Source organism: Macrobrachium rosenbergii, chromosome 23, assembly GCF_040412425.1.
Source record: "Macrobrachium rosenbergii isolate ZJJX-2024 chromosome 23, ASM4041242v1, whole genome shotgun sequence".
In the NCBI taxonomy this organism is placed as follows: Eukaryota; Metazoa; Arthropoda; class Malacostraca; order Decapoda; family Palaemonidae; genus Macrobrachium; species Macrobrachium rosenbergii.
The window spans coordinates 32,015,278-32,042,777 of record NC_089763.1 but is presented as its reverse complement, the minus strand read 5'-3'; the positions used below and the strand labels follow the sequence as shown (position 1 = coordinate 32,042,777).

Here is a 27,500-nt window from a genome sequence, read left to right as displayed (position 1 = left end):
TGCTCTGGAAGCGTTCTTCTCCTCCTCCTTCCTCCTCCCCCTCTTCTTCTCCCTCTTCTTCTTCTTCTTCTATCGACCATTAGGACGTTGCCTGCCTTCTCATCACGAAGGCTGCCTGCTACAATGCTTCGATCCCAGAGGCTAACTGCTGCTTTTCCATAGACCAATGATTTTTCAGCTTCGCTTCTAAGACGTTATACTGATGCCATAGACTATTAGACGTTGTTTTCTCTCTCTCTCTCTGTCTCTCTCTCTCTCTCTCTCTCTCTCTCTCTCTCTCTCTCTCTCTCTCTCTCTCTCTGCGTTTTCATTTTTGGTAAACTGAATACATTAGAGTAAGCAGTAGGGTGAAGTAAGAGGCAGTATGTTAACGTGTCTTTCAAGAAAATGAGAAAAAATTAATGAAAATGTGAAGAGTTTTAAAAAACACTAATCAATTTACCATCTTCATAAATGCAGAGGCCGATGGGACGGGATACCTATTAACGCCCTTATATGGGCGAGACCAACTTGAAACAGAAGGGGATACAACATTTTTTAAATTAAGACTTGACCCCAAAAAGAAACCGTAGACTCGGTCTAAAGGAAGTAAGGTTGTAAGGTAGGAAGGAGAGATAATTCTAATATACAGTGTTAAGAGTTGGAGTTACCTGGAAATATCATAAATTGTTTTAGCTTCCAGAATTAGCCGTTATTGATATATCACGTTAAATTAGCAAAGAGAAATCAGAATGGCCTCTTTTTATTCTACATGATTATGTTATGTGTTGATTGGTACCATTTTTTTACACGCTTGGGCATTGCTGGACATCACGAATTCGTAAGAAAAGGAGATATATTCCTATAATTAACAAAGTATTGTGTTGTCACTAATTGATTTCGTTGGCTTTCTTTTCCCTTCATCCAGTGATTTTACGCCAATAGGTTTGCTTAGTATTTTAAACATACAAACTGTCAGTAACAAACGCAGTATTTCACTTACATGCAGATTACGTAAGTAAAAGATACCGTCCTCTGTTTAATAGAAAGCAGAATGAAAAATGGCTCTTGCTGCTGAAACTTTTTACACTAAAAGATACTTCGAGAAGCTTAACAGCATTTTTTGATAAAGCCGCCTAGCTAACATAGCACCATTTTCGTTGAAATCACTAACTTCAAAAACACTTCTGCTGAGAAAAATATTGTTTGATTTCACCTAAGACTTGAAAGTTACGAAGTAGTGTTCTTACTATCTTACATTCAACCAAATTTTATTGGGTCCACTTACATTCAACCAAATTTTATTGGATCCACTTACATTCAACCAAATTTTATTGGGTCCACTTCTCGAATGTATTTTTGGTACCGTATGCATATATTTGCCTTTGAGTCTCTTGTGTTTCTTGTTGCAGATGTCTCTCATGTTCTTTCTATCAGCCATTCTGCTTAAATTTGGTGTGATCAAGTTTGGGATATTGTGTTAGCAGCGTATTTTGTTATTGTTCTGCTTTCAATTTTCTTCCACAAATCCAAATACTCAAATCATTCATGATGTTTCAGATACTCTCGTCTTGCTTTTAGAATTTCAGATCTGTTGTCGTAGTTATTTGATAATGATTGTGTATTCCTGGTTTTGTGTGTGTGTGTGTGAGAGAGAGAGAGAGAGAGAGAGAGAGAGAGAGAGAGAGAGAGAGGTGCCAGGATGTTCATACTTAAAAACCTGCAAACGGGTGGAAGGCAATTGTATTCATATCAAAATAACTGAACGTTAAATCATAAAGGTACTGGTGTAAAATAACGAATACACGAAAAAATACAAATCCTGCTAAAAATAAAAATTTACTCCAGTTATAACGAAAGTTATACAATATTCATATTACTGAGATGTCTGGTAATCAGTACAGTTTTGGCTGATACGGACTAAACCCTAATATATTAGGCAGAGACGTAATCTATTTTTAGAACACAAAAGCAATATCTTAAGCACCAAAGGGAATTTCTGTTGGACAGATGCTAAATCACTTTGTACCATAAGTTTCAAATTTCTTATAAATGAATTAATACATGATGACCACTGCATTCAAGACTATAACAGAATCATTCTTTGGACGTTATCTTTTAGACACCACAGTATTAAAAGGAAATATTTTTCTGTTGTAACTGATGAAGCATAAAACTCTCATCTATATATTATATATAATATATATATATGTGTGTATATATATATATATATATGAATGTATGTATATATACAGTAATATATATATATATATATATATATATATATATATATATATATATATATATATATATATATATATATATATATATATATATATATATATATATATACACACACACACCAGAAGAGTGTCTTTTCAATCTCTCAACTTTTATAAATACAAATTAATGTTTTGAGAAGCAAACACTCATCACTATAAATAAAAGACGAAAATCACCAGTTAAAACGTTTCACCTTTATTGATGGAAATTGACCTGAAAATGTACCCACTTTTTTTTTATATAAAGCCTCAGAGACTATTTCTAATCGTAATGGTGTTTACGATTTGCGTTACCGGGAAAGAGCAGGTTTTTCAATTTTTTTGTTTTTGTTTTTTATTTATTTTCAGTTTGTTTGTTGATTCTGTTGATGGTGATGTTGTCGTTGTCGTTATTGTTGTTGTTTTTTTAGACAATTTATGTAAGAAGAGCATTTGTTATTTTAACTGTTTTGTTGTTTTCTTCAGTAAGTGATTTTTGTTTTTATGTATATTTTCCTAGTGTTAATTGTTTTGTTTTACTTAGAAAGTGAATTGTTGTATTTGCTATGAATATTTTTTCGGTTTTAATTGTGTTGTTTTACTTTAATTAAAAAGTGAATTGTTGTTTTTATTCATGAATAATTGTTCCAGTTTTAATTGTCTTGTTTGACTTTAGGTAGATAGTGAATGATTGTTTTTATGAATATTTTCCAGTTTAATTGTGTTGTTTTACTGCAGTTAGAAAGTGAATTGTTGTGTTTGTTAATGAATAACTTTTAGGTTGTTTTACGCTTGCTGTTGTTGCTTGCCTCTGTAAGGAACTGCATTAATTTTTTTAAACGATACTTTAATTCCAGTTGTATCGCCGGCTTTTTGCTGTTGTTTTTGGTGTTTCCTGTTGTTGTAAGAAATTTGTGGGTTTGTTATGAGCATCTATGCCATTTAATTAGTTTTTTGTATTATCACTGTTGCTGATGTTGTATTTTTATATATATATATATATATATATATATATATATATATATATATATATATATATATATATATATATATATATAATGTGTATGTGTATATATGTGGAGGGGTATTGAAATTTATTTATACATATTTTCAGTTATGAGATCAAGAATGTCTGCAAGTTAGATCTTTAAGTTTAACTAAAAGCTCGAAGGATTTTTTCTGGAATGACTGCCAACTCACGCAAAAAAAAAAATTATGAAAAGTAAACACCTCATTAGGAGCAGTGTGAGACTTTATACAATTTCCTAAGGAAATCCACTTTTATTCCAAATTTGAGAAGCAGTAAGAAAGTGATTCCTTTTCCAGAAAACTTCCTAATTTTGGCAAATAAAGTTTTTCGTCCGAAATGGCAAACGCAAGATCGAATCTCCGTTCAAATATGAAGGGGCTTTCGGTGCCGCTGGCGAGCTACTACTTTTTTTTTTTTTTTTTTGCATCCTGGAACAGACGCCAAAATATCAAGGTAAAAGAGAAGAAGAGGTTTAACCCCGCTGCTTCTGCATCCCCTCTCTACCCATCTTCTCCCCTACCTTCCCACCTTCTCCCCCTCCCTTCCCACTTTCCCCTCCTTCCCACTTTCCCCCCATCCCTTCCCACCCCCCCCCGTCTTGAGTTAAATAATCGTAACGTCCATTGGATAATGAAGAGATACAATGTATGGATTTTACAATTGACTCCCACACTATTTAGAATATATTGGTCACTGAACTGCTTCAGGCCGTGCAAATTTGGAATCAGATAACTCTTTTAATTAGGTTTTCATGAGGTGCTTTAATTGCGAAAATCATGAAGTCTACATTATCGTTAAAATTGTAAAGTATCTCTCTTTTGGGTACTTTATATTACAAAAAAATGAGTAATGATAATTACTATGAGTAAAAACAGTTTCTTTTGAAAAACTATTAGTCAGCTTTCATGGATATAAATAATTACAACCATTCCACTTCGAAACCAGTATTATAATTTTTTCAGACAAAAAGCAAGAAAAATGCCTCATTGCAATAATTTTCGGATAATTCCATTGATAAAATTACTAAAACTAATTCTTCCCGTAAAGTCGCAAAGGTAATTTCGTCGATAAAATCACCGACGCAAATCTGCTGCTAAGATGAATTTATCATTCCTCTGGTAAAATCATCAATGGCTGCAAAATCTTTTGCATTTAAAGTTACCATTACGGTCTGGTCGCCTCAGACGATTCTTGACTTATAGCAGAACTGAGGCGAATTGTTTGTAATTCAAAACAAAAGTTTTTATTTTTTATTTTTTTTGCTGAGGAAACAAAGACAGTCTTACCTGCCCAATAACCAGGTTTAACTGCTTCAGGTGAGTTAGAGTGATGAGGGTATTATTATTCTTATTATTATTATTATTATTATTATTATTATTATTATTATTATTATTATTATTATTATTATTTCCACCACCAAATTAGAGAATGTTATATATCTAAGTCTTTTTCTTCGTTTTTTTTTTCTGTATTAGCGTTTGTAATCACTATTTCGCAAAAAAAAAAAAAAAAAAAATTGACTTTATAGGAAAATTGGACCGAATCAGGGCCTCGGGACTAGTAATAATGGGTGGGCCTTCGGGAGAGAGGCCCGAATTTGGATATGAGACCGGAGCGAGGAGGGAGCTTGGGAAGAGGGGGAGCTGGAATTGTACACCCTTGGCGGAGGTTTGCAGTCGCTTTAACACTTATTTTATTATATTTATTTTAGAGAATACAAGAGGACGCCTTATTTTTTCAAACTGAGTGTTATTACTATTACTCTCATTATTATTATTATTATTATTATTATTATTATTATTATTATTATTATTATTATTATTAAATATTATTATTATTATTATTATTATTATTATTATTATTATTATTATTATTATTATTATTATTATTATTACTACATTTAAAAACTGTAAAGATTCCTATGGAACAATGCATAAATATGATTAAATTATAACACATGCATCCCCGAAATAGAACTCCAGTACACGAAAGGTTTATAAACAGAACAAAGAGAACAACAAGTAAATAAAGGCGAATCACCCAACTGATAAATATCAAAAGTACTCTTACAGTCTTACAAGTTGACTCAAATGTCGACTTCTTAATATTCGATTCAAATGACGCTCGCACATTATGTATTCTTCCAGACTTCATGAAATAGTTGAGGAGTTTTGACAGCTTTTTCTTTTCATTTTTTTTTTTTTTTTTTTTGTGAGTGAGTTTGCATGCCGGTACGGGATATAAATAACCTGACCTTTTAAAATTCTTGTATCTTTATTCTTTATTTCGTGGTACTGGGTTAGTATAGATATATATATATATATATATATATATATATATATATATATATATATATATATATATATATATATATATATATATATATATATATATATACATATATATATATATATATATATATATATATATATATATATATATCAGTCCTTCGTCAATGGCTTGGTAAGTAAAGTCGAAACCATTGGGACCTACACCCATGTCTTATTTTCCACCTGTGGTAATGTGTGATAAATGGATCACGTACAAAAGTGATTATAATCATTATATATATATATATATATATATATATATATATATATATATATATTATATATATATATATATTATATATTATATATATATATATATATATATATATATATATATATATATATATATATATATATATATATTATATATATATATACATTCATGTTTGTTTCCAAAACGTGAATGAATTTGCTACGGAATTCCCAAATCACTCTTGCAGGATAAACAAAAATTCTCCTTAAAAAAAAAAAAGACTTAAAACTCCCAAGTTTAGAGTTTGGTCAAAAAAAAAAAAAATTAAAACCCGAGTGACTTGATATGTGCCCCAGCAAAACAAAACCGGGTTTTTAACCGTAAGTTTCTCGGAATGAGAATAATTGTAGTCGAAAGTTGTCTTAGAGAAGAAGAAGAGACGTCATTTGGCTTTTAAAAGACGCAGTTGAAGTCTGGGAAGTTAGGAGATGAACATTTTTTAAAGAGACGTTCTAATTTTTATTACAGGCAGACTGTAGGCGGTTCCGTCAAGATTTAGTCCCGCTCCTGTGGAAGAGGGTTAAGTGTGAACGTTTTCCATTTTCTTCCTTTATTTTATCTTGTTTTATCTTGATGCTGAACAGTCTCTCTCTCTCTCTCTCTCTCTCTCTCTCTCTCTCTCTCTCTCTCTCTCTCTCTCTCTCTCTCTCTCTTATAGAGAGAGAGAGAGAGCATCAAGATAAAACAGGGATTAAGAAAGACCAACCGAAAGTAAAGGGAGGAAATAAGAGTAAAAATTCACTATCTATAATATATATATATATATATATATATATATATATATATATATATATATATATATATATATATATATATATATATATATATATATATATATATATATATATCTGAAGAGTTGGTTTCAGGTTCCTCAAGTTTTCTATCGAATCAGGATTCAAGTCTCTCTCTCTCTCTCTCTCTCTCTCTCTCTCTCTCTCTCTCTCTCTCTCTCTCTCTCTCTCTCTCTCTCGGAGGCGCCCGCATTCACACGCTTGCATTCTTGTCATCCTTCGTGGCCCCCTGTTTGGAATTCCAATTTAGTCGAGTTCCTTATTTCAATTTTTTTTTTTCTCATTCAGCGTTTCTTGTGTCTATTGTCTTATTGACTCTCTCTCTCTCTCTCTCTCTCTCTCTCTCTCTCTCTCTCTCTCTCTCTCCTTTGTCGACAACTCCCTGTTACTGTGTTTGTTTTCTTTAAAATTTTTTGTTGTAATGTTTTCATTTCCGGTTGAAGACATAGGGAAGGTTTTTCTTGTAATGTTTTTTTTTAATGGTGGGGTCCCTCGACTTGTGTCATTCCTTTTATATTGGTGTTTTTTTTTTATTGGCTAAGACTTTTTTTTTTTTAACTATTTGTCTCATAGACTGAGATATTTCCTTTCATATTTATACACTTCAGAGACTGAAGATTCTTTAATGAGTTATTTTCAACCGGGACTAAAGCCTTCATTCTTAATTTATCTTCCTTAGAAAAAAATATGTTTTTTATGTTGTTTATTCTTTCCAAACTGAATTTAATTTGCCTTAATTCTTTTTCGGGCAGTAAAGAGTGGTTCTCCATGATTTTTATTCGATTGACAAAACTTTTTCTCAAGCTCTTTTTTTTATAGGTTAAGGATTGTTTCTCCAAGACCTTTATGGAAGTTATTTTACATATTATTTCCAAGGGTTTAGGACGGTTTCTCTTTGGTCTGAGAAACTATGGGTCGTCGTTTCTCATTATCTCAAGGACTATGAAATGTTTCCCCTCTTATTCATGTTAGGCTTGAGGGCTGTATACCCTTATCCAATTTTTAGTTTTCTGAAAAGAAAACTATTGTGTCGGCTTTGACCGTCCGTCCGCACTTTTTTCTGTCCGCACTTTTTCTGTCCGCCCTCAGATCTTCAAAACTACTGAGGCTAGAGAGCTACAAATTAGTATGTTGATCATCCAGCCTCCAATCATCAAACATACCAAATTGCAGCCCTCTAGCCTCAGTAGTTTTTATTTTATTTAAGGTTAAAGCTATCCATAATCGTGTCTCTGGCAGCGATATAGGATAGGCCACCATCGGGCCGTGGTTAAAGTGTTATGGGCTGCGGCTCATAAACATTATACCGAGACCACCGAAAGACAGATCTATTTTCGGTGGCCGTGATTGTGCGCTTTAGTGGCTGTACGGAAAACTCGATTGCGCCGAAGGAACTTCTGCGCATTTTTTACTTGTTTTCAGTTTATGAAGGCTGTTTACCTTGCTTTATTCATTTAAAAAACCAATGGCTTTTAGTAATTTTACTAAGGATTAAAGCTGTTTCCTTACCTATTTATTTTTTCCACTACCAAGGGTTATTTCCCGTTCTTATTCATTCTTATTTATTCATTCCAGTATCAAAGGAATGACACAAGACGAGGGACTCTACCTGAAAAAAAGACATTACAAGAAAAACCTCCCATATATCTTCAAAAGGAAAAGAAAACATTACAACAAAATATTTGAAAGAAAACAAACACAGTCACAGGGAGTGGTGTCGACCAAGGATCTATGTGTGTTTGTGTGTGTGTGTGTGTGTGTGTGTGTATGAGGATTATTTCCTCTTATTTGTTCCAGTATTGTTCCAATTAACAGTTCCAGTTAATTGCTGCAATTAACTGTTTTATCCTCGAAATTCAGGTCTGAGAAAAGAGAGAAAGGTCCCCCCGTGAATCCTTGTCATCTTTTGTAAAATGAAATCATGTCGTAGGTCCTTCATTCGAATTGGTCGCAGTTTTTGTGACGTCAGTACGCAGCAGTAAAAAGCATTACCCGACTAAACCGAAATTAGGCGTCAGTTTAAAATCCTATTATTTATAGCAAATGAAAAACTTATTTTTCACTTTCATTAAAAAGCGAGAAGAATTCTACACATTTTTCCTGGATGTGTTGCGAAAGTTTTTATTCTGATCGAATTTTAAAACTGATGATGTGTTTGTATCACAAGACATTTTTGTAACGTTTTTCTTATTATTGGTAGTGTTAGCCAGGGCTATTAGAAGACCCTGTTGCGTGTCCTCACGAATTCATTATGCTTTTATTTAAAATAAAAATAAACACATTGTGCACATACACACACATATCTGTATATAATTGTATAAATTATTATTATTAATGTATATATATACATATAAATATATATATATATATATATATATATATATATATATATATATATATATATATACATATATATATGATGTATATTTATATGTATATATATACATTAATAATAATAATATATAATATATACAGATGTGTGTGTGTATGTGTGTGTGTGTACAATGTGTTTATTTTTATTTTAAATAAAAGCAAATGAATTCGTGAGACACGTAATGTATTATATATATATATATATATATATATATATATATATATATATATATATATATTTATATATATATATATATATATATATATATATATATATATATATATATATATATATATACTCAGTACATACACATATATATATTGTGAATGTACTTCTGTAGTTTAAGAACCTCGCTGCTAACAGATGAGAAAACGATCCTATCGCCAACAACTGTTATATTCAACGCCAAACATCTATCACGGCGTACGTGCAAATCCCGAAACGGTGGGAAAGGGTTTGTGTGTCCGTAATTGAACCCCATCGCCCACCGAACGATTTTAGTCAACGTTGGCAACTTTTGATGAAGAGTGATGCCGTCGCGTGTGCATAGATTTTTCACCGGGGATCGGAGTGCAGTAGACTGTACGTTATTAGCGTGTATCCTTCCTGATTGCAGTGAGAGATTTCATATCTCTTGTCGCGTTTGAAAGCGTTTGATCTGCTTGTGTAGATCTCTCGGTACGACGTGTGATGTATGGAATGGTCACCGATGTGAATGGGTGATAGCACTGAGATGAATTGTGTGTGTGTGTGTGTGTATGTATGTATGTATGTATGTATGTATATATATATATATATATATATATATATATATATATATATATATATATATGTATGTATGTATGTATGTATGTATGTATGTATATATATACATATATATATGATATATATAATGTATATACACATATATATATGTACATACATATATATATATTATATATATACATATATATATATATACATTCATATACATATATAATATATATATGTATATATATATATATATATATATATATATATATATATATATATATATATATATATATATATATTTATAAACTGTCATAAGTTCTCTTCTGAATGTTTTCCACCATATAGGCATCAGTCGTATATGTCGTGTTTCCCCGTTAATGGAAACATATAAAAGCTGAAACATGAATAAATCTGTAAAATACCTCCTCCTCAGTAGAAGCTCAGGCACAGATGTTCCATTCATTTGCTCTTTCAGTTGTCAGACTATAAAGCGGTAGCCTAAGCAGTAAATCGAGTAAGATATAAGGAAATGTTCTCGGCATTTTGGTAGTCCAGATTAACGCAGCTTCGTTAGCTGTAACGTCACCGCTCTGTGCTGACCGGTACTCATCATTAGCACGATGATTTATAACAAATCATCTTCGTAGAGGGGTTCTTTGAAGCGTCCCTTCGGCTCCTAGCTGCAACTCCCTTCATTCACATTCTCTCTTCCATCTTCCTCTCCACCCTCTCCTAACAATTGTTCCATTGTGCAGCTGCGAGGTTTTCCTCCTGTTACACCTTTCAAGCCTTTTTACTCTGTTTGCCTTTCAGCGCTGAATGACCTCAAAGGTCCCAGCGTTGGACTTTGGCCTAAATTTTATATTCCATTCCATTCCAATAATAAATCATGCTATTTCATAAAATGAGCGTCGTAATTTTGATTTACCGGGATCCGTCATCCTCCCGAAAGTATGTATGACCATAGGATGTCAGCTTATTAGACTGATTTGATGCAAACGCATACTAGAAAAGCATTAATGGAATCCTAGTTTGAGACGCCATCCTTCCTGTTAGTTGTGGAACCCTAGGGAGAGCCGAAATTTCTCAAGAAGATAATTCCGTCATATTTTTCTTTTCATGGAAGCCACTGATGGGCCTTCCCCTCTCTTCGTTCTGCTGATTTGCTAGTTTGTCTCATTTATTTCTTGAGCAGTTTTCTCTCTCTCACTGAACTTAATGGCTCAGTACTTTAGAAGACAGTAATTGATTGTCAAGTTGGTTTTGTATAATTGTATATCTATATATATTTGTGTGTATGCATTTGTATATAGGCTATATACAGTATATATATATATATATATATATATATATATATATATATATATATATATATATATATATATATATATATGTGTGTGTGTGTGTGTGTGTGGGTGGGTGTGTTTGTATGTGTGCGTATATATTCATGTGTGTATGTATAGACATAACTAAGCAAAGGTCAGGCAGATACATATTCACCCGTACAAGCAATCATCGTATTAACAAGAAATCACCACAATATTACAAAATAAACCAATTTTCAGAACACTAATAAAAATAGAAATAACCAATCACATCAGTGAGGAAAATATTCGTAGACATTTTATCACATCCAACACCTCAAAAAAAAAAAAATAATACAATTCGCCGAAATTTCTTCGGCGCAATCGAGTTTTCTGTACAGCCGCTACAGCATGTAATCAAGGCCACCGAAAATAGATCTTTCTTTCGGTGGTCTTGGTATAATGCTGTATGAGCCGCGGCCCATGAATCTCTGACCACGGCGTGGTGGTGGCCTATCCTATATCGTTGCCAGAAGCACGATTATGGCTAACTTTAACCTTGAATAAAATGAAAAAACTACTGAGGCTATAAGGCTACAATTTGGTATTCATGATTGGAGAGTGGATGACTTATATACCAATTTGCAGCCCTCTAGCCTCAGCAGTTTTGAAGCTCTGAGGGCTGACAGAAAAAAAGCGCGGACGGGCAGACAAAGCCGGCGCAACAGTTTCCTTGTACAGAACACTAAAAAGAAAAAGAAATATCAGGGTGATGCACCAAATGAAGCGGGGTGACCTTGGAGATCATCAGACAACCAGTACCTGAATTATCTCATTAATAGCATCAAATAAGTACTTACTTCTCCCGGGCGCACACACACACTGGTATAAGCCGGTCGTTACTTTGACCTCTTTCTTTTCCCAAAGCAACTTTTTGCTTGGTGGGTTGAGGGGCTGGAAGGGGAGGGGGAGGGGAATTATTATGTTACTTTTCTGTAACACTGGGGAGATAGCGAATGCAGTTTGTTCATTACGATGAGGATACTTGGGAGATGGTAGTCTAAGGGGCTTTCTCTCTATCTCTCTCTCTCTCTCTCTCTCTCTCTCTCTCTCTCTCTCACACACACACACACACTACATATATATATATATATATATATATATATATATATATATATATATATATATATATATATATATATACATACATATATGTATATATGTTTATTTATATAATACACACACACACACACACACACACACACACACACACACACACACATATATATATATATATATATATATATATATATATATATATATATATATATATATATATATATGATCTTCAACATTGGGTTTCCCCTAACAGGACGGCTCAGAGAAAAACAAAAACACTGTCAATGCCATATACAGACTTTCAATTACTGAACTGTATACTAGTTAGCTGTACGCTGACGTAATACACAAACATAAATAGATAATGACAATAATGCTTTCCCAGTTGTGTAAATATGAAACACAAGTCCACCCAAACCGTCCAACTTTTTTGGGAAAAAAGGCAGGCCTGTCCTAACGTTTTACTTTCCTCCTCCTCCTCCTCCTCCTCCTCCTCCTCCTCCTCCTCCTCCTCCTCCTCCTCCTCCTCCTCCTCCTCCTCCTCCTCCTCCTCCTCCTCTTCTTCTTCTTCTTCTTCTTCTTCTTCTTCTTCTTCTTTTCGCGGTATCCTGTGTAAGGTAAATCGCCAGTACACCCCACCATCAAATTCTGTATTCAAAGAACGTGGAGTTCCACTTTGCCAAGCGCGACCGAATCCAGGTAAAAAAAAGTCACAGGTAAAAAAAAAACAGAAAAAAAGTCAAAAGAAGAAATTCACACAAAAAAGTCACATTAATATTTCCTAGATAGTGACCCCCAAGGGTTTTAACCCGGTATGTATCCACCTTTGCGGCGTGTTCAGTACAAGCCCGGTGGGAATTACCGTAAAAATATAAACAAAACACTGTAAATTAATGTGACTTTTTTCCTGTGACTTTTTTGCTAGTCAAAGTTGTGAGTTTTTCTCTGTGACTTTTTTCCTGTAACTGTTTACCTTAGCCAAAATTGTGACTTTTTCCCTATGACTTTTTTCCTGTAGCTTTTTTCTTAGCCAAAATTGTGACTTTTTCCCTATGACTTTTTTCCTGTAGCTTTTTTCTTAGCCAAAATTGTGACTTTTTCCCTATGACTTTTTTCCTGTAGCTTTTTTCTTAGCCAAAATTGTAAGTTTTTCTCTGTGACTTTTTTCTCCCGTGACTTTTTATCTTAGCCGAAATTGTGACTTTTTCTCTGTGACTTTTTCTGTGACTTTTTTCCTGTGACTTTTTATCCTGTGACTTTTTATCTTAGCCAAAATTGTGACTTTTTATCTTAGCCAAAATTGTGACTTTTTTCTGTGACACTTTTTTCCTGTGACTTTATTACTGGCCACCGCTTGATTTTCTGTGACACTTTTTTCCTGTGACTTTATTACTGGCCACCGCGAGACCACCTTCCAGTACAAAACCTGCCCCACGGCTGAGTTGGGCCCCTGAGACAGTTACCCAGCGTGAAAAGGCAGATCGTAAATTCGAGTATTTGTTTTGGTTTTCTGACTTGTGTTTTTTAAAAAGACCCTTCCAAAGATTCAATCACTGTTCGTTATCATGTGCTGACTGTGTGTTTCACTGACGGGACAAGTGGTAAGATAAGGAACAATTTATTTCACTGACGGGAATAGTGGTAAGATACTGAACAATTTTTCCTGTTTGTTGCCCAATTATGTTTTTCTGACTGAAATTGTGGTAAAATGTCAAACTGCTTGTATCGGTAGTTTTTCCTGTGTTGGGTCCCAAAAAATATGCCTTCTGCCTAAAGCATTCCTAGAACGAATTAATGTAATTATTGATACTAATAGATGCTTTGCTTTTGTCGATTAAACAGCCCTTTGTTGGCCGAGTCGGTTGAGCTTCAGTCTGTCACTCGATGGGCCGGAGTTCAATTCTCGCGGCCGGCTGATGAAGAGTTAGAGGAATTATTTCTGGTGATAGAAATCCATTTCTCGCCATAATGTGGTTCGGATTCCACAATAAGCTGTAGGTCCCGTTGCTAAGTAACCAATTGGTTCTGAGCCACGTAAAATAAGTCTAATCCTTCGGGCCAGTCCTAGGAGAGCTGTTAATCAGCTCAGTGGTCTGGTAAAACTAAGGAATACTTAACTTTGTCGATTAAATTGGGTGCGAATATGCCGTACATTCTTTTCGTGACGATCTAGTGTTAAAAGCGTTAAATGTTCCTTCTAGAGAAGTAACATAAGAAGGCGTTAATCACGATGTATCGATTTAAACCAGTTCTTACTGATTTTGCAATTATACTTCGTTGCAAGGTGTTAATGTCTTGCAAGTTAACGTATATTTTGGCTGTTACTTTGATTTTAGTAATAGCATGTCTATATCTTCAGTCAGTTTCTTTGATTTTTTTTTTATAAGAGGTGCGGCAGGGAGAGGAGGGCCTCTGTTCCATGACTGATAATGAAATATTTCCCTAAATATGCACGCTAAAATTTTATTTTTGGCCTGTGGATGAAACGACACTGGGCAGTTTTCAAAAGCTTACCGGACTGAAACTGGAAATTTCAAACAGACTGTTTTTTATCTGCTCTTTCTCGTTCCCCTCTCCCCCCTCCCAGTCGCTCTGTTGGTGTATGGGCCACATTGTGACGCATTGCTACCGGGACCTTTCCCTGAAAAAAGCGGGACGCCATATCTTAAAAACTAAGCATAGAATTTTTTTGAAAATAATCTCGTCCTGTTTCCCACTCCCAAATTACTCAAGGTACAAGTTTAACCCATCCCAACCTAACCTAACCTAACTTAGGGGCATGGCAAAAGAACCGGGGCTGGTTCAATACTGACATACATCTCAGGAATTTGCTTACGGAAAATGAACGGCACGTTTATTTTCAGTCTTGAACAGGAAAATGCAGGGCAAAATAATGCACTGAATTTTTTTTCAAGTGCGATACAATTGCAAAATTACTGAAATGTTCCCGCCATATTAGAACAGAACAAGTTAACTACAGGCGCGGCCAAAACGTTTAATGGTTTCATCGGTCCCTGTCAATCTATCAGTCATCAAAGCATTCCATTTCATGCGTAATATGATGCATACAGATCACAATTACACGAAATCGGACGCACTGTTGACTAGCCTGTTGCCGTGGCTGGTCAAGGAACTCACTAGATGCGACTATAGTTAGCGTACAGACTTTCGTCTAAAAACAAAGTGAATTGTTTGTTCTTCCTCTTGGCTAAATGCGGGGTATGATTTAGCCTAAAATCAATGTTCATATTTGACGTTAATGACCTTCACATTCGTTACAATTAAAAATATCAATATTCGGCGCCGATAACCAGGACAACATGGCATCAGTTTTGACGTCAAAATCAATTAAAAATGCAGAAATATGTGGACCCATTATTAAAAATACCTTATTTAGTTCATATCTATCTGCAGTTTTGGCCTTGCTAAAAAGGCCTCATTATTTTATGCGATCTTTGTCTGTAGTTTATGATAATTTATTATTTATGTGGCAGTTATCTAATGGATAATCAGGGTGCAGTGACTGCTTGCTTGAGAATATGAAAACGATAAATGCATTCGCTCAATTTCGTATTTTCCCTCGTAGGGGCTAGTGCCGTCAGTGCACCTCATGCGGTCGACCGTAGGCGTTACTTAAGGTTCTTTGTAGCGTGCCTTCGGCCCCTAGCTGCAACCCCTTTCGTTCCTTTTACTGCACCTCCTTTCATATTCTCTTTCTTCACTCTTATTCTCCACCCTCTCCTAACATTGATTCATAGTGCAACTGCGAGGTTTTCCTCTTGTTACGCCTTTCAAACCTTTCACTATCAGTTTCCGTTTCAGCGCTGAATGACCTCATAGGTCCCAGTGCGTGGCCTCTGGCCTAAATTTTATATTCGATTCAATTCAGTTTAATTCGATTCGTATTTCCAGCGTTATGACTACCGTTGTTATCAATGCCAGAAAGAAAAGATCTTTTATTGTAATGTATATATAGGAAAAAAAATTTGATGGAAATTTCTACACAATAACTTTTATAAAATAAATATATAACTATAAATACTCACGTTGTGTAGGTTCGAAATTTCATTCTAAACATGTTTTTGAGTTTGTATGTCAGTAAAAAATAATTGAAATATCGTTTTATTGTTTCAGGAAAATGCAAAAAGCGGATATAGGTAAGCGTGATCACATTCGTTATACAAGGTCAGTGCTGTATTTTCTTGAAATCTTCGAGATGATGTATTATACGCAAATGTATGCATGCGCAATAAACGTGGGTGTATATATATGTGTATCTATCTATATATACATTTATATATATATGTGTGTGGGTTTTGGGGGTGGGGGTAGTTGGGTATCTCTGTGTGAAGGTCTATATTTATTTGGGAAACATGCTGTGTGCATGTTATAAGCTGATAAATATTATATTCTTTCCTATTATTAATAGCTAGGTTCCTTCAATGCAAAACATTATCTCTGGAGGGAATTTCATGACTCTCTCTCTCTCTCTCTCTCTCTCTCTCTCTCTCTCTCTCTCTCTCTCTCTCTCTCTCTCTCTCTCTCTCACACACACACACACACACACACAATTCAGCAACTGTTTTATCACTTCCAATGGCTCTTCTCGATATTGTGCTGTACCTATACCTGCCCAATTTAATTTCAAAAAACAAATTTTTAAAAATGAATGAAAATAAGTAAGAATATAAAAAAAAGGATGAAATCCATTTTTTACGGCAAACAATGATTCGGCGGAATCCCGGGCCGAGAAGGGACCGTAAATTGCAACAGTAACCTGCAACTGCAGGGCAATATAAAGCGTGCCATAATGGACGTCATGATTCATATCAGATTGTTACGACGATGAAGCTAATGGCAGGTTGCGAGCCGGAGAGACACGTGATTGTGTTTTATTGAGTCTCTCTCTCTCTCTCTCTCTCTCTCTCTCTCTCTCTCTCTCTCTCTCTCTCTCTCTCTCTCTCTCTCTCTCTCTCTCTCATATTTATTTTTTGTAAAGAAAGTCGTCTGTATGGTAATTCACTTGGCTGTTCAAGTGTTGTTCCTCTTTCTCATAGATTTTAAATCATTCTTGATGCAGGTGTGACTCTCTCTCTCTCTCTCTCTCTCTCTCTCTCTCTCTCTCTCTCTCTCTCTCATATATATGTATAAAATAATTCACCTTTACGTGAATAATTCTGATGGTAGAGTTATGATGGTAAATTACAGTTTCTCTCTCTCTCTCTCTCTCTCTCTCTCTCTCTCTCTCTCTCTCTCTCTCTCTCTCTCTCTCCTGTATAAAGTAATTCACCTTTACGTGAATAATTCTGATGGTAGAGTTATGCTTTATTACAGCTTTTCATATCTCTCTCTCTCTCTCCTGTATAAAATAATTTATCTTTGTATGAATAACTCTGATTTTATTGTTGCTGTGAACTACAGCTTTTCATATCACTCTCTCTCTCTCTCTCTCTCTCTCTCTCTCTCTCTCTCTCTCTCTCTCTCTCTCTCTCTCTCTCTCTCTCATATCTGTATAAAATAATTCACTTTACGTGAATAATTCTGATGTTAGTGTTACGATGGTAGATTACAGTTTTTCTCTCTCTCTCTCTCTCTCTCTCTCTCTCTCTCTCTCTCTCTCTCTCTCTCTCTCCTTTATAAAATAATTTACTTTTATATGAATAACTCTGATTTTATTGTTACTGTGAAATACAGCTTTTCACATCTCTCTCTCTCTCTCTCTCTCTCTCTCTCTCTCTCTCTCTCTCTCTCTCTCTGGTTGTCAATGACAGCGTTTATTTTTCTTCTGTATTAAGGCGCTCCTCAATTCCATATTCTTTCTTCAACACGTTTAATTAAGTTTGATAGCTGCTTTGTAATCCTTTGTACCTTTGAGCCGGTATATATATCCCCCGCAAAGCATTACGTAGCTACCTGGTCGTCTTGATAAATATGGTCATTCATTTGACGCATTTCGTGCAGAATGCATGTAATGCCTCCTCCTTTCGTATTACTTTTATTTACGACGTACGAACGTTCCTATTTACCCGACCAGAGAGGCTACTAATTTGCCAAGTACGCTGCCATAAATTTACTTGGGCGTTTGGTAAGAGAAGAATAGAAGACGTGAATATAAGAATATAATCTCAAGAACAAAATGGTTATGGGGTTGGATGACTGTAGAAATCAGAAGCAGAATTTCCCTTGAGTTTCTGATAGCTTGGGTTTGCCTCGTATTTTGTATTTTTAGTTACGCCAAATTATCCGATTGTTTGATGATTTTCCAACCTTGAATATCTTACTGGAAGTCCCTGCACAAAGTAGTAATAAGCTGGCATTTGAATTGTGATCGGCATTGCTGGAAAAGTGTCATGTTTAAAAAAACTTTAAAAATGCACTTGCAAACTCGTGTTTACTTGTGAGTTAACATGAATGTTTTTGCATCTTGTTGCTTAGATTTCCTCTAGAATTTTCCCCAAAGTAGGTCTTTCCATCTTGAAGCTGTTGCACTTCGTAATCAGCTGTCAGCTGAACGATGATCAGAATTGTAGGAAAGTGTCATGTTCGAAAAATCTGTTAGAAATACAATTGGAAATTCCATATTTACTCGTTGGTCTTCCTGGATGTCTGTGCATCTTCTTTCTTAGTTTTCCTTTAGAAATTTCACTAGAATAGGTCTCGGTAAGCTTTCCTGGAATTGCAACATAATAGACCAGTAGTTACCTTTCTTGTCTTCAAGTAGGTAACACAAACGCCTGCGTGTCTTTTTTTCGATGTCTCTGTCTTGCGCTTCCCTCTGTTCCTTTGTTCTGGAACCTGGAACGCGGGAGACCACCTACGCACAAGCGGAGTTGCTTTTTCTTCGACTCTGGAAGTTTTGTGATAATAATATGACTTAAAATACAGATTACAGTCATTTCGGACCTAAACATTTAAGTAAAGATTTTGATCCATAAGGTTCCTGTTTGAGAAAAAAATCGGTTTCATCTCCATAGTTTAAACGCAACATTTGTGGTCTAAATGTATCAAGATGTTCGGACGTACACCTTTATTATAACGCGATAGAAATCACTTATCCTATCTCGCAGAAATATTGTCATTAAGTTTGATCCCTTGTCACTCGGTATTTTGCAGGTTACCATAAAAATTTACATTCAAGTAATGACATAAGTCCATATGCGTATGTGTGTAAAGTATTCAGCTATGGTAGCCCAGTTGTTCAGCAGAATCTTAATTTGAGATGACAATGTCCTTGAACAGTTTTGATTCCTAACGTGTAAATGCGAGATATAGGCTCCACTGGGAGTAATAATAATAATAATAATAATAATAATAATAATAATAATAATAATAATAATAATATCACAGTATCATCAAAAATACAACAGAAAATGAGTAGAGACTACAAACTGTATATCACTACTTTGTACCTTTAATTATACAAAACAATGATGATTTGACGTTAGCCATTATTAAAGGAACAACATTACAGCCAAGTAAGCAACAATGCACAGATTTTAAATGACCAGTCAAAGCAAAGGTATATTTGATCGTAACTTAAACCAAATCTGAAGTCTGTCAAACTCTTAGAACCAAAATTGAAATGTACGTTTACACAAACGACCGAATAATTCAAAGTTCTGGTCACCAAGAGCGCGCGCGGCCTTTAGCCGACCGCTGAAGCAAAGTTGATCGCTAATTGAACGTTAATTATTGTTTGTCCAATTCTCTCTCTCTCTCTCTCTCTCTCTCTCTCTCTCTCTCTCTCTCTCTCTCTCTCTGGCCAATAACACTCGGCTCCCATTGATCTCTCGCGAGAGATAACACAGTGGGTGGTGGAGACGGCGCTTGGTTTTTGTTCCTCCGTCATTGTGGATTTTGATTATGTTGACTGAGACGCGTTAGCCGGCTGATAATGTAAGCTTTGGATGCCATTGTTGGGAACTGCGAGTCGTTTTTTTTCGGCGGCGAAATATATATAATAGAGAGAAAATTAGGAGCGCCGCTGTTCTGCGCGATTGTTTCGGCATGGGGAAAAGTTCTTTGACGCTTCCGGTAAAAGCTGAAGGCTTTGATGGCATACAATACACAAGGCTTGCGTTTCCCCACTTTGGAGGCCTGCCCTTCCCCCCCCCCCGCCCCCCTTCCCTTCCCTTCCCCTTCCACTGTAACCCCTAACACCTTCCACCGCCTTCCACCACTGCCATCACTAAAGTATGGGGTAAGTTGGTTCCAGCATTCGTGATTTTATGTAGGGCCATCTAGCAGCAAACTATCTATAGAGAACAGATGTATATAAGATAATGATTAGGATGGTTTTACTTCAGCGATATATACATATATACATACACATATATGTATATATACTTTAATATATATATATTTCACCATAAGATTTTTATAATTAAAATTTTGTACTAACCTTCTACCAACTGAAAATTTTCGTCGGCACCTGTGCCCCAAACAGCCTGACGCCAGATAAAACTAAATCACACAATCGGTCTTTCCCGGAAACAGGAAAGTTGAAAAAGAAAGAGAATGTTAAATGAACTTTCAGTAGGCCTGACAGGGGTCTGATGCGGGCGGCAGTGGGCGTAGTGAGGGCTTAGAACCTTTAGAGGATGCTAATGATGAATATGATGATGATGATGATTATAGCAGTATTGGCGAAGAGATTCTGAATAGAATTTCAAATGATACTCGGTTTACTGAATATTGTTTTCAAATAATATATCACATTGCCATGTGTAAATATACTCCTAATAGAACGTAATTAAAGGCAAAGCAGTTTTTGGGATGGAACCATGTTCACTTATCATTCTGATATTTATTAAAAAGTAAATATTTTAGGGTCTTATGCTCATGCTGTGAATCAGACCGCTCTCTGAAAGATATTTTCGCGTTTACCTCAACTTTCCTAAGTTGCAAGGTAGTTTGGTAAGATTATCTCTTTTAATTTTCTTCTTATTCTAGGCTCAAAACTTTCCCACTTTGATAAGTTTTCGGGTCTACGTACTCATAGCTTCACTGCGTCGCGAACCAATTCTTTATGAGTGTTTTCATTGCTCTAAAATAGGAATCAAAGCTATCCGTAGGTTGTTTTTTTCAAGAAAAGGTTGTTATACGCACGCACACACACAAATATATATATATATATATATATATATATATATATATATATATATATATATATATATATATATATATATATATATATATATACACATACATACATACAGTACATATATGTAATATATTATATACATACACATATGTTATTTCTTTTCTGTATACTGTTTATTATTGCAAGTGGCTTTGATTTACCGCTTTTTTTTATACCTTCACCTAACCCAAGTCATTATTACAATTTACGTCTCTCCCCATTTCCTTTAAGAGGGACTTTGAGGAAATTCATAAATTTACCAACAAAAACAAAAAACCAATAAACTGTATAAATTCTGATCGCCGTAGCGACTCTTTAAGTAGAGCGGATGACCGTAATCACCGCCGAGGGATTTGACGGATTTTGACATTATTGGCCGTAAAGCACAATAAAGAAGTCGCTATCAAGTCATCGTGCAATAAATCGCTCGGTGTTCCTTCGTAGCTCGCGGCTGGGTTGCGGACCTCTGTAATCTTCGTCTTAATGACTTAATAACGATATTTCTTACGTGTGAGATTCCGTAGCATATTTGCCTGATTGCGTATCGCGTCTAATATTCGTCGCTGTCGTATATTTTCTCGAATGCGTATCTCGTCTAGTTTTTTCTTGATAACTTGATGGTGATTCCCTTGTTGGCGTAAGCCCGTAGCATAATCTTGGAAGCACATCCTACCTGGTCTAACAGCGTGGTATTGGCACCTACGAGCTAAATTCTTTGTTGTAGTTTATGTACATTTGGGAGAAAATCCTTTGAACGTTTTATTTGTAAACATTTTTTTATTTTTTGTATTCTACGGAGTGATAAAGGATCAAGAGACCTTGATGGCATAAGGCCAGCATAATCTACAATACCAAACTCGAAAAACTGTTTGTATAAACATGCAAGGAGATTGCAGTGCGAATTTTTGTGAATATAAATTCTATGTATGGTTGTATGTACGTGAGGGCGAAATGTAAAATATATATTCTTGTGGTAGAGAGAGAGAGAGAGAGAGAGAGAGAGAGAGAGAGAGAGAGAGAGAGAGAGAGAGAGAGAGAGAGAGAGAGAGAGAAAGTACCTTAAAGCAGTGATTATTTAACAGAATATAGTGAGAAATTACTGAACGTCGATTGTAACAGGAGGCAGAAAGGGAGATTAATATACTTTTTTTGTATTATTTACCCAGTGATTAAATTAATAACATACAGAACAGATCAAAAGCTGTACTTCTAAGTGACAGAGAAATACTTTCCTAAGTATTGTTTAGTGATTAACTTAATACATTATTAAGTCCACCAAGGGCTTTCCTTTATAGAGAGAGAGAGAGAGAGAGAGAGAGAGAGAGAGAGAGAGAGAGAGAGAGAGAGAGAGAGAGAGAGAGAGAGAGAGAGAGAGAGAGAGAGAGAGAGAGAAACTAACAGTATGATTTAATTCTCCAAAGATCACAGAATTAAATTGACTTAAAATATACTTTTGATTGATGGAAATAAGTTAAAAGAGAAGTACACTATAATAATCAATGTAAAAGTCAGCGGCCTATATTACCCAGTTACGGGTTGCTCCCGGAGCAAGAGCCCGTGCCGGCACAAGGCTGGCTTAATCTCAACCATCATCAGCGGTCTATTACACAGTCGTAGATAGAAAGAAGGGATTCAGCAGCCGTATACAGTAACCCTTCACAAAAGCAATGATTTCTTATACATCAGAGAAAAGTCGCTCTTTTGATAGGAAACGACAAGAAGTGAGGGTCATTCCTGTTGGGAGTTGTCACTGAGTTATTTCGCGTAAGTCAGCCTCTGTCGCTCTTTCGTTTCCCGGGAGAAATTCAAACAAATTTCCTGTCTCGTTAAACTCGTTAAAGGCTTCAGCCGCGTCCCGCTTCGGAAAGGGACGCCTATTTAGAAGGTCGAGCACTTGTATGTATAAACTATTCGACTTCTTTTGGTCGTCATGATCGTTTCTTATTTCATTTCGTAAATATAAATGTATTCATAAGTAGTGATGTTTTAGTGCGTATCGTATAATCAGGTGTATTCGTATTTTGAATCTATGTAAAAAAAATTATTGTTATTAATTTGGTATATCCTAAATAACATGCTTGTCTCGATCAACGATGTTTGTGTGTGTAATTACCAAAGCATAATTATTTTATGATAAATCAAATTAATTGGACCAAAAATAAACGCGTATCGGCGCATTAGATTCGCTAATCAGAGGCATTTCATTGTTCTATTTATTACAAGCAAATGATGTAAGTAAAACACTTCTTGATATATTATTTCTCCCAAGTGATTCATTTGCAAAACGCTCCTTTTGTGTCATTTTTTAAAAGCCGATTTTGCTCAGCGTAGATCAGATTAGATCAACAGCCGCATTCCTCAACTTCTAAATCCTTTGATGTGTTTTAACTGTTCGGCGTGTGTTTTCTCAGTCCATCTTCCTGTGCCTATTCGGTGCTTTGAGGTTGGGAGATAACTCGCCTTATTGCCCATTTCTCCTAAATTGTTGTTTTGTGGTGAAGAACTGCAGTTGTGAGGCTCCTGCAGACTTCACAGTCGTCGTAAATGTCCTGAGTTGCTTCTGGTTTCTGTATTGGTGGGAAGAACTTGGCATTATCTGTTATTTATTTTGGTTTTGCGGGGAATTAATGACCTAGATCGCTTAAGAGAGTTCCACTTGCCTGTTCCACATGTTTCATTCGTGACATAGTAAGGACTGAGACAAAATGCCATTAGGTTGTTCAGCAAGTTTTCAAAGGAGTAAGTGACCCACGTGTGGAGGAGAGAAGGAACAGAGTAAAACACTGTACAGATACAATGCAAAACAGCAATTAATATGTAATTGCAATTACCCGATAATTAACAACTAATTGATTAGATCCATAAGGAAGGAATGCAAGGTGGGCATGACCACCGAAAAGTGGAATGCCGCTGATTCAGAGGCTACGGCACTACCAATCGTTTGCGAACTGCTGCTATAAGATCACCACCCAACTTATGGTAGCTTTGATATAGATGCTATGATATACGGCATAATTAAATTTAAGTGAAGGGAGCTGGAGTTCTCGCTAGGAGGATCTTCAGTGGCCTCACTGTGCTAACTTCTCATGCCTTTTTGTGACTCATTGCCCCTCACACCAGACCCTTAAGGTCTGTTGTTCAAGTTTCAGCAACTCTGGGTTCTTTTTATTGACATTGGTTTTATGCGGCAATCGAAATGATATTAGTAATTTAAACAAAGGACAGGTTTTTTTTTCCTCATTCCCTTTCCTCTTCCCTTTCTCCCCTCAGATTAGTTTCCTTTCTTTCCCCTCATGGTCCGTCCTCTCCCCCCTCCCCTCTCCCGTGAGAACTTCAACAGATGAGATCCATTGTCAAACTTGTCGCTTGTGCGAGATTTCTTGTCATTTTCCTGTCGTTTATCTTGGAATTAGATGTATTTAGCTCTTGAGGATATTATAGTTTCTTCAAAGATGTCTTTGCCTTTTATTCAAAAGGCTTCATTGTCACTCCTGTAAGTTTGTTTGGCTCTAAGTATCAGCTTGAGTTAATGAAGATTTTTGGGAGTATTATTATATGAGAATAACAAACTTAATCAATGCGATTTTGAGTCAGCCGATTCCCCATGCTTTTTTTCTAATTCTGTTGATTGCAATGATTTTCAACTTTTTCTTTTATATTTACGATGTGTCAGTTGGAGTATATCTTGCTGTTAAATTCGATGATGAAAGCTGGCTCTTGCTACGTCAAATACTGCGAACGTTGCAGTGATGAAATGTGAAATTTATCATTCATCATTTTGATCCATATATTAGTTTAGTGCAGGAAGTATTAAGTTTCAGCTTCAACCAGAAATATAAGAGAGAGAGAGAGAGAGAGAGAGAGAGAGATGACAAAAAAAAAAAACAGAAAGATTGAAGAGGAGTGGATGAGAGACCAATAGATTAGAGCATTCTCATACTGTGTTTATTGAAATCATAGTATGAGAATGCATTTTAGCCAGGCAGTCGGAGCGGTATTTATGATGCATAGGAGTTATTAATTTTATGGAAATGCATTGTTTTCCCAGTTCAGTATTGCCGGGCCTTATTGAAGCCGGCTAGCATGTGCCCTTTGTGTCAGGTTTTATTTATTCATATACTTCTCTCTCCCCCCCCCCCCTCCCCATATAAATGTTGCAATATGTCGTTGTTTTGAAGAGCAGCAGTTAATTATTTTTTTTTAAGATTTTTGGGAAGGCGGTCCTAGTGTCCGTCCTTAGTCCAGGCCCGATGGATATCAGTTCATAGCCTGAACAAAACGGTCAGATTTATTGAAGAAATAAATGCTGAAAATATGAATATTAAATGCAAACCATTTTCCATTATTTTCAATGCTAAAAGCAGCTGGGTGCTGGACAATCCAGCGACTTTTTGTAGCCCAGATCCGGAGAAAACAAGAAAAAGAAAAGAGAAAACAATAGAAACCGCCTCTGAAAGTACGGTAGGTTTTATGTGGTGGATTAATTGCCATCTTGACCTGAATTCCAACATATTTTGAAAAACACGAAAGACTAAAGATGAATTAAAAATACCGTGGGTATGTAAGCGAAATTTACCTCGCATACCTTTTTCACGAAGTTTTTGGATAAGTATTTAATTTCTCTGTCTTCTGACAGATTATTGTGTATCTTGATGTGGATTCTAACATTTGAAAAACACGAAAGCCTAAAGTTGCATTAAAAACAAGTAAAAAATTCGCCGAAGAAGCTTAGGAGCAATCGATTTTTCTGTACAGCCGCTATAGCTTATAATCAAGGCCACCGAAAATAGATCTATTTTCGATGGTCTCGGTATAATGCTGCATGAGCCGAGGCCCATGAAACTTTAACCACCGCCCGGTGGTGGCCTGTCCGATATCGTTTGCCAGACGCACCATTATGGCTAACTTTAACCTTATAAATAAAATAAAAACTACTAAGGCTAGAGGGCTGCAGTTTGGTATTTTGATTATTTGGGGAGTGGATGATCAACATACCAATTTGCAGCCCTCTAGCCTCAAAGGTTTTTAAGATCTGAGGGCGGACAGAAAAAGTGCGGACGGACAGACAAAGCCGGCACAATAGTTTTCTTTACAGAAGACTAATAAACTGAGGATATGTAAACGACACTCGACTTTTATAACTTAGTTCAAGAATATTGTGAATTACTATTTTTAATTTCTCTGCCTTCTGACAGACGAAATAATATACAAAGAAGTTTACCCAAGCGAAGTTCGGTCACTCATCACCCGTTGCCATTGAGTGTAACCGCGCTTATTGCACTCTGTGTGAAATATGAGTGCAATAAGATTCGAATTAAGGTCAGGTCTTATTGGAAAACTTCCGCGGCCGGGGAAGAATATTGGATTGGACGAATGATTTCTGAGGAGTAAAGTTTTCCTCGCGGAGGAAATGTAATAATGTCCCGCGGCCGACATTTCTGAGGAGACTTTGTGAGAATTGATACGGGAATCGGGAATTCGTTCCTGTTCCCCTTGGGGATAAAATTGCAATGTATTATTTGCAATTCCCGTCGGTGTTCTTTACGGTAACGTTACCTTTGGTGTTGCTATTATTACTGTTAGAATTCAAAATCAGCAAACACAAATGCAGCAACTTTGATAGGCATTAACTTCTAAAATAAGCTTCCGCAGAATAAAAAAAATATTTGGGAAAAAATTTGACAAAAAAATCGTATAATAAAAAGCACACACACACGCACACACACACACACAGGTCATGAACCCATAAGAAAGACAATAACTTCAATTTCATAACAAAACCTACTTATGATATTGAGTCAGATATAAGAAAATAAAAAAATAATTAAAAACCAGAAAGAAGTGGCATATAAATCAAATTTGGTCTCTTCTCTTCAACAAACTCTGTACAAGACGTTATTCACTATCTTATACAACGCAGTTGGACCGAACGTATAATAAAAAAAAAAGGATAGAAATAAAAAAATAAAAAAAAGCAAGTTCCTACCTATACCTGACAGCAAGCTGTCACCGAAGATTACAGGTATGTGTCTGGGACAATTGTATTTCGGCCCATGAATATGATAAAACACCTGTCTCCCTTTGTCGAGGGGTGTTCACACAGACGAACCTGTTCAAAACTGCATGCGCTCTCCTCTGCTGAACACAGCATTCAACTTTCCAGC

General features: G+C 35.6%; 1 long non-coding RNA gene across 1 annotated transcript in view; it reads left to right on the top strand.

Annotated features, from left to right (window-relative positions):
• LOC136851446 (uncharacterized) overlaps window positions 1-27,500 on the top strand; it is a 651,038-nt gene that overhangs the window by 588,591 nt on the left and 34,947 nt on the right. Inside the window, exon 3 of the long non-coding RNA XR_010856881.1 lies at window positions 16,329-16,351. This is a non-coding gene — a long non-coding RNA (uncharacterized lncRNA). The remainder of the gene's footprint in view (window positions 1-16,328; window positions 16,352-27,500) is intronic.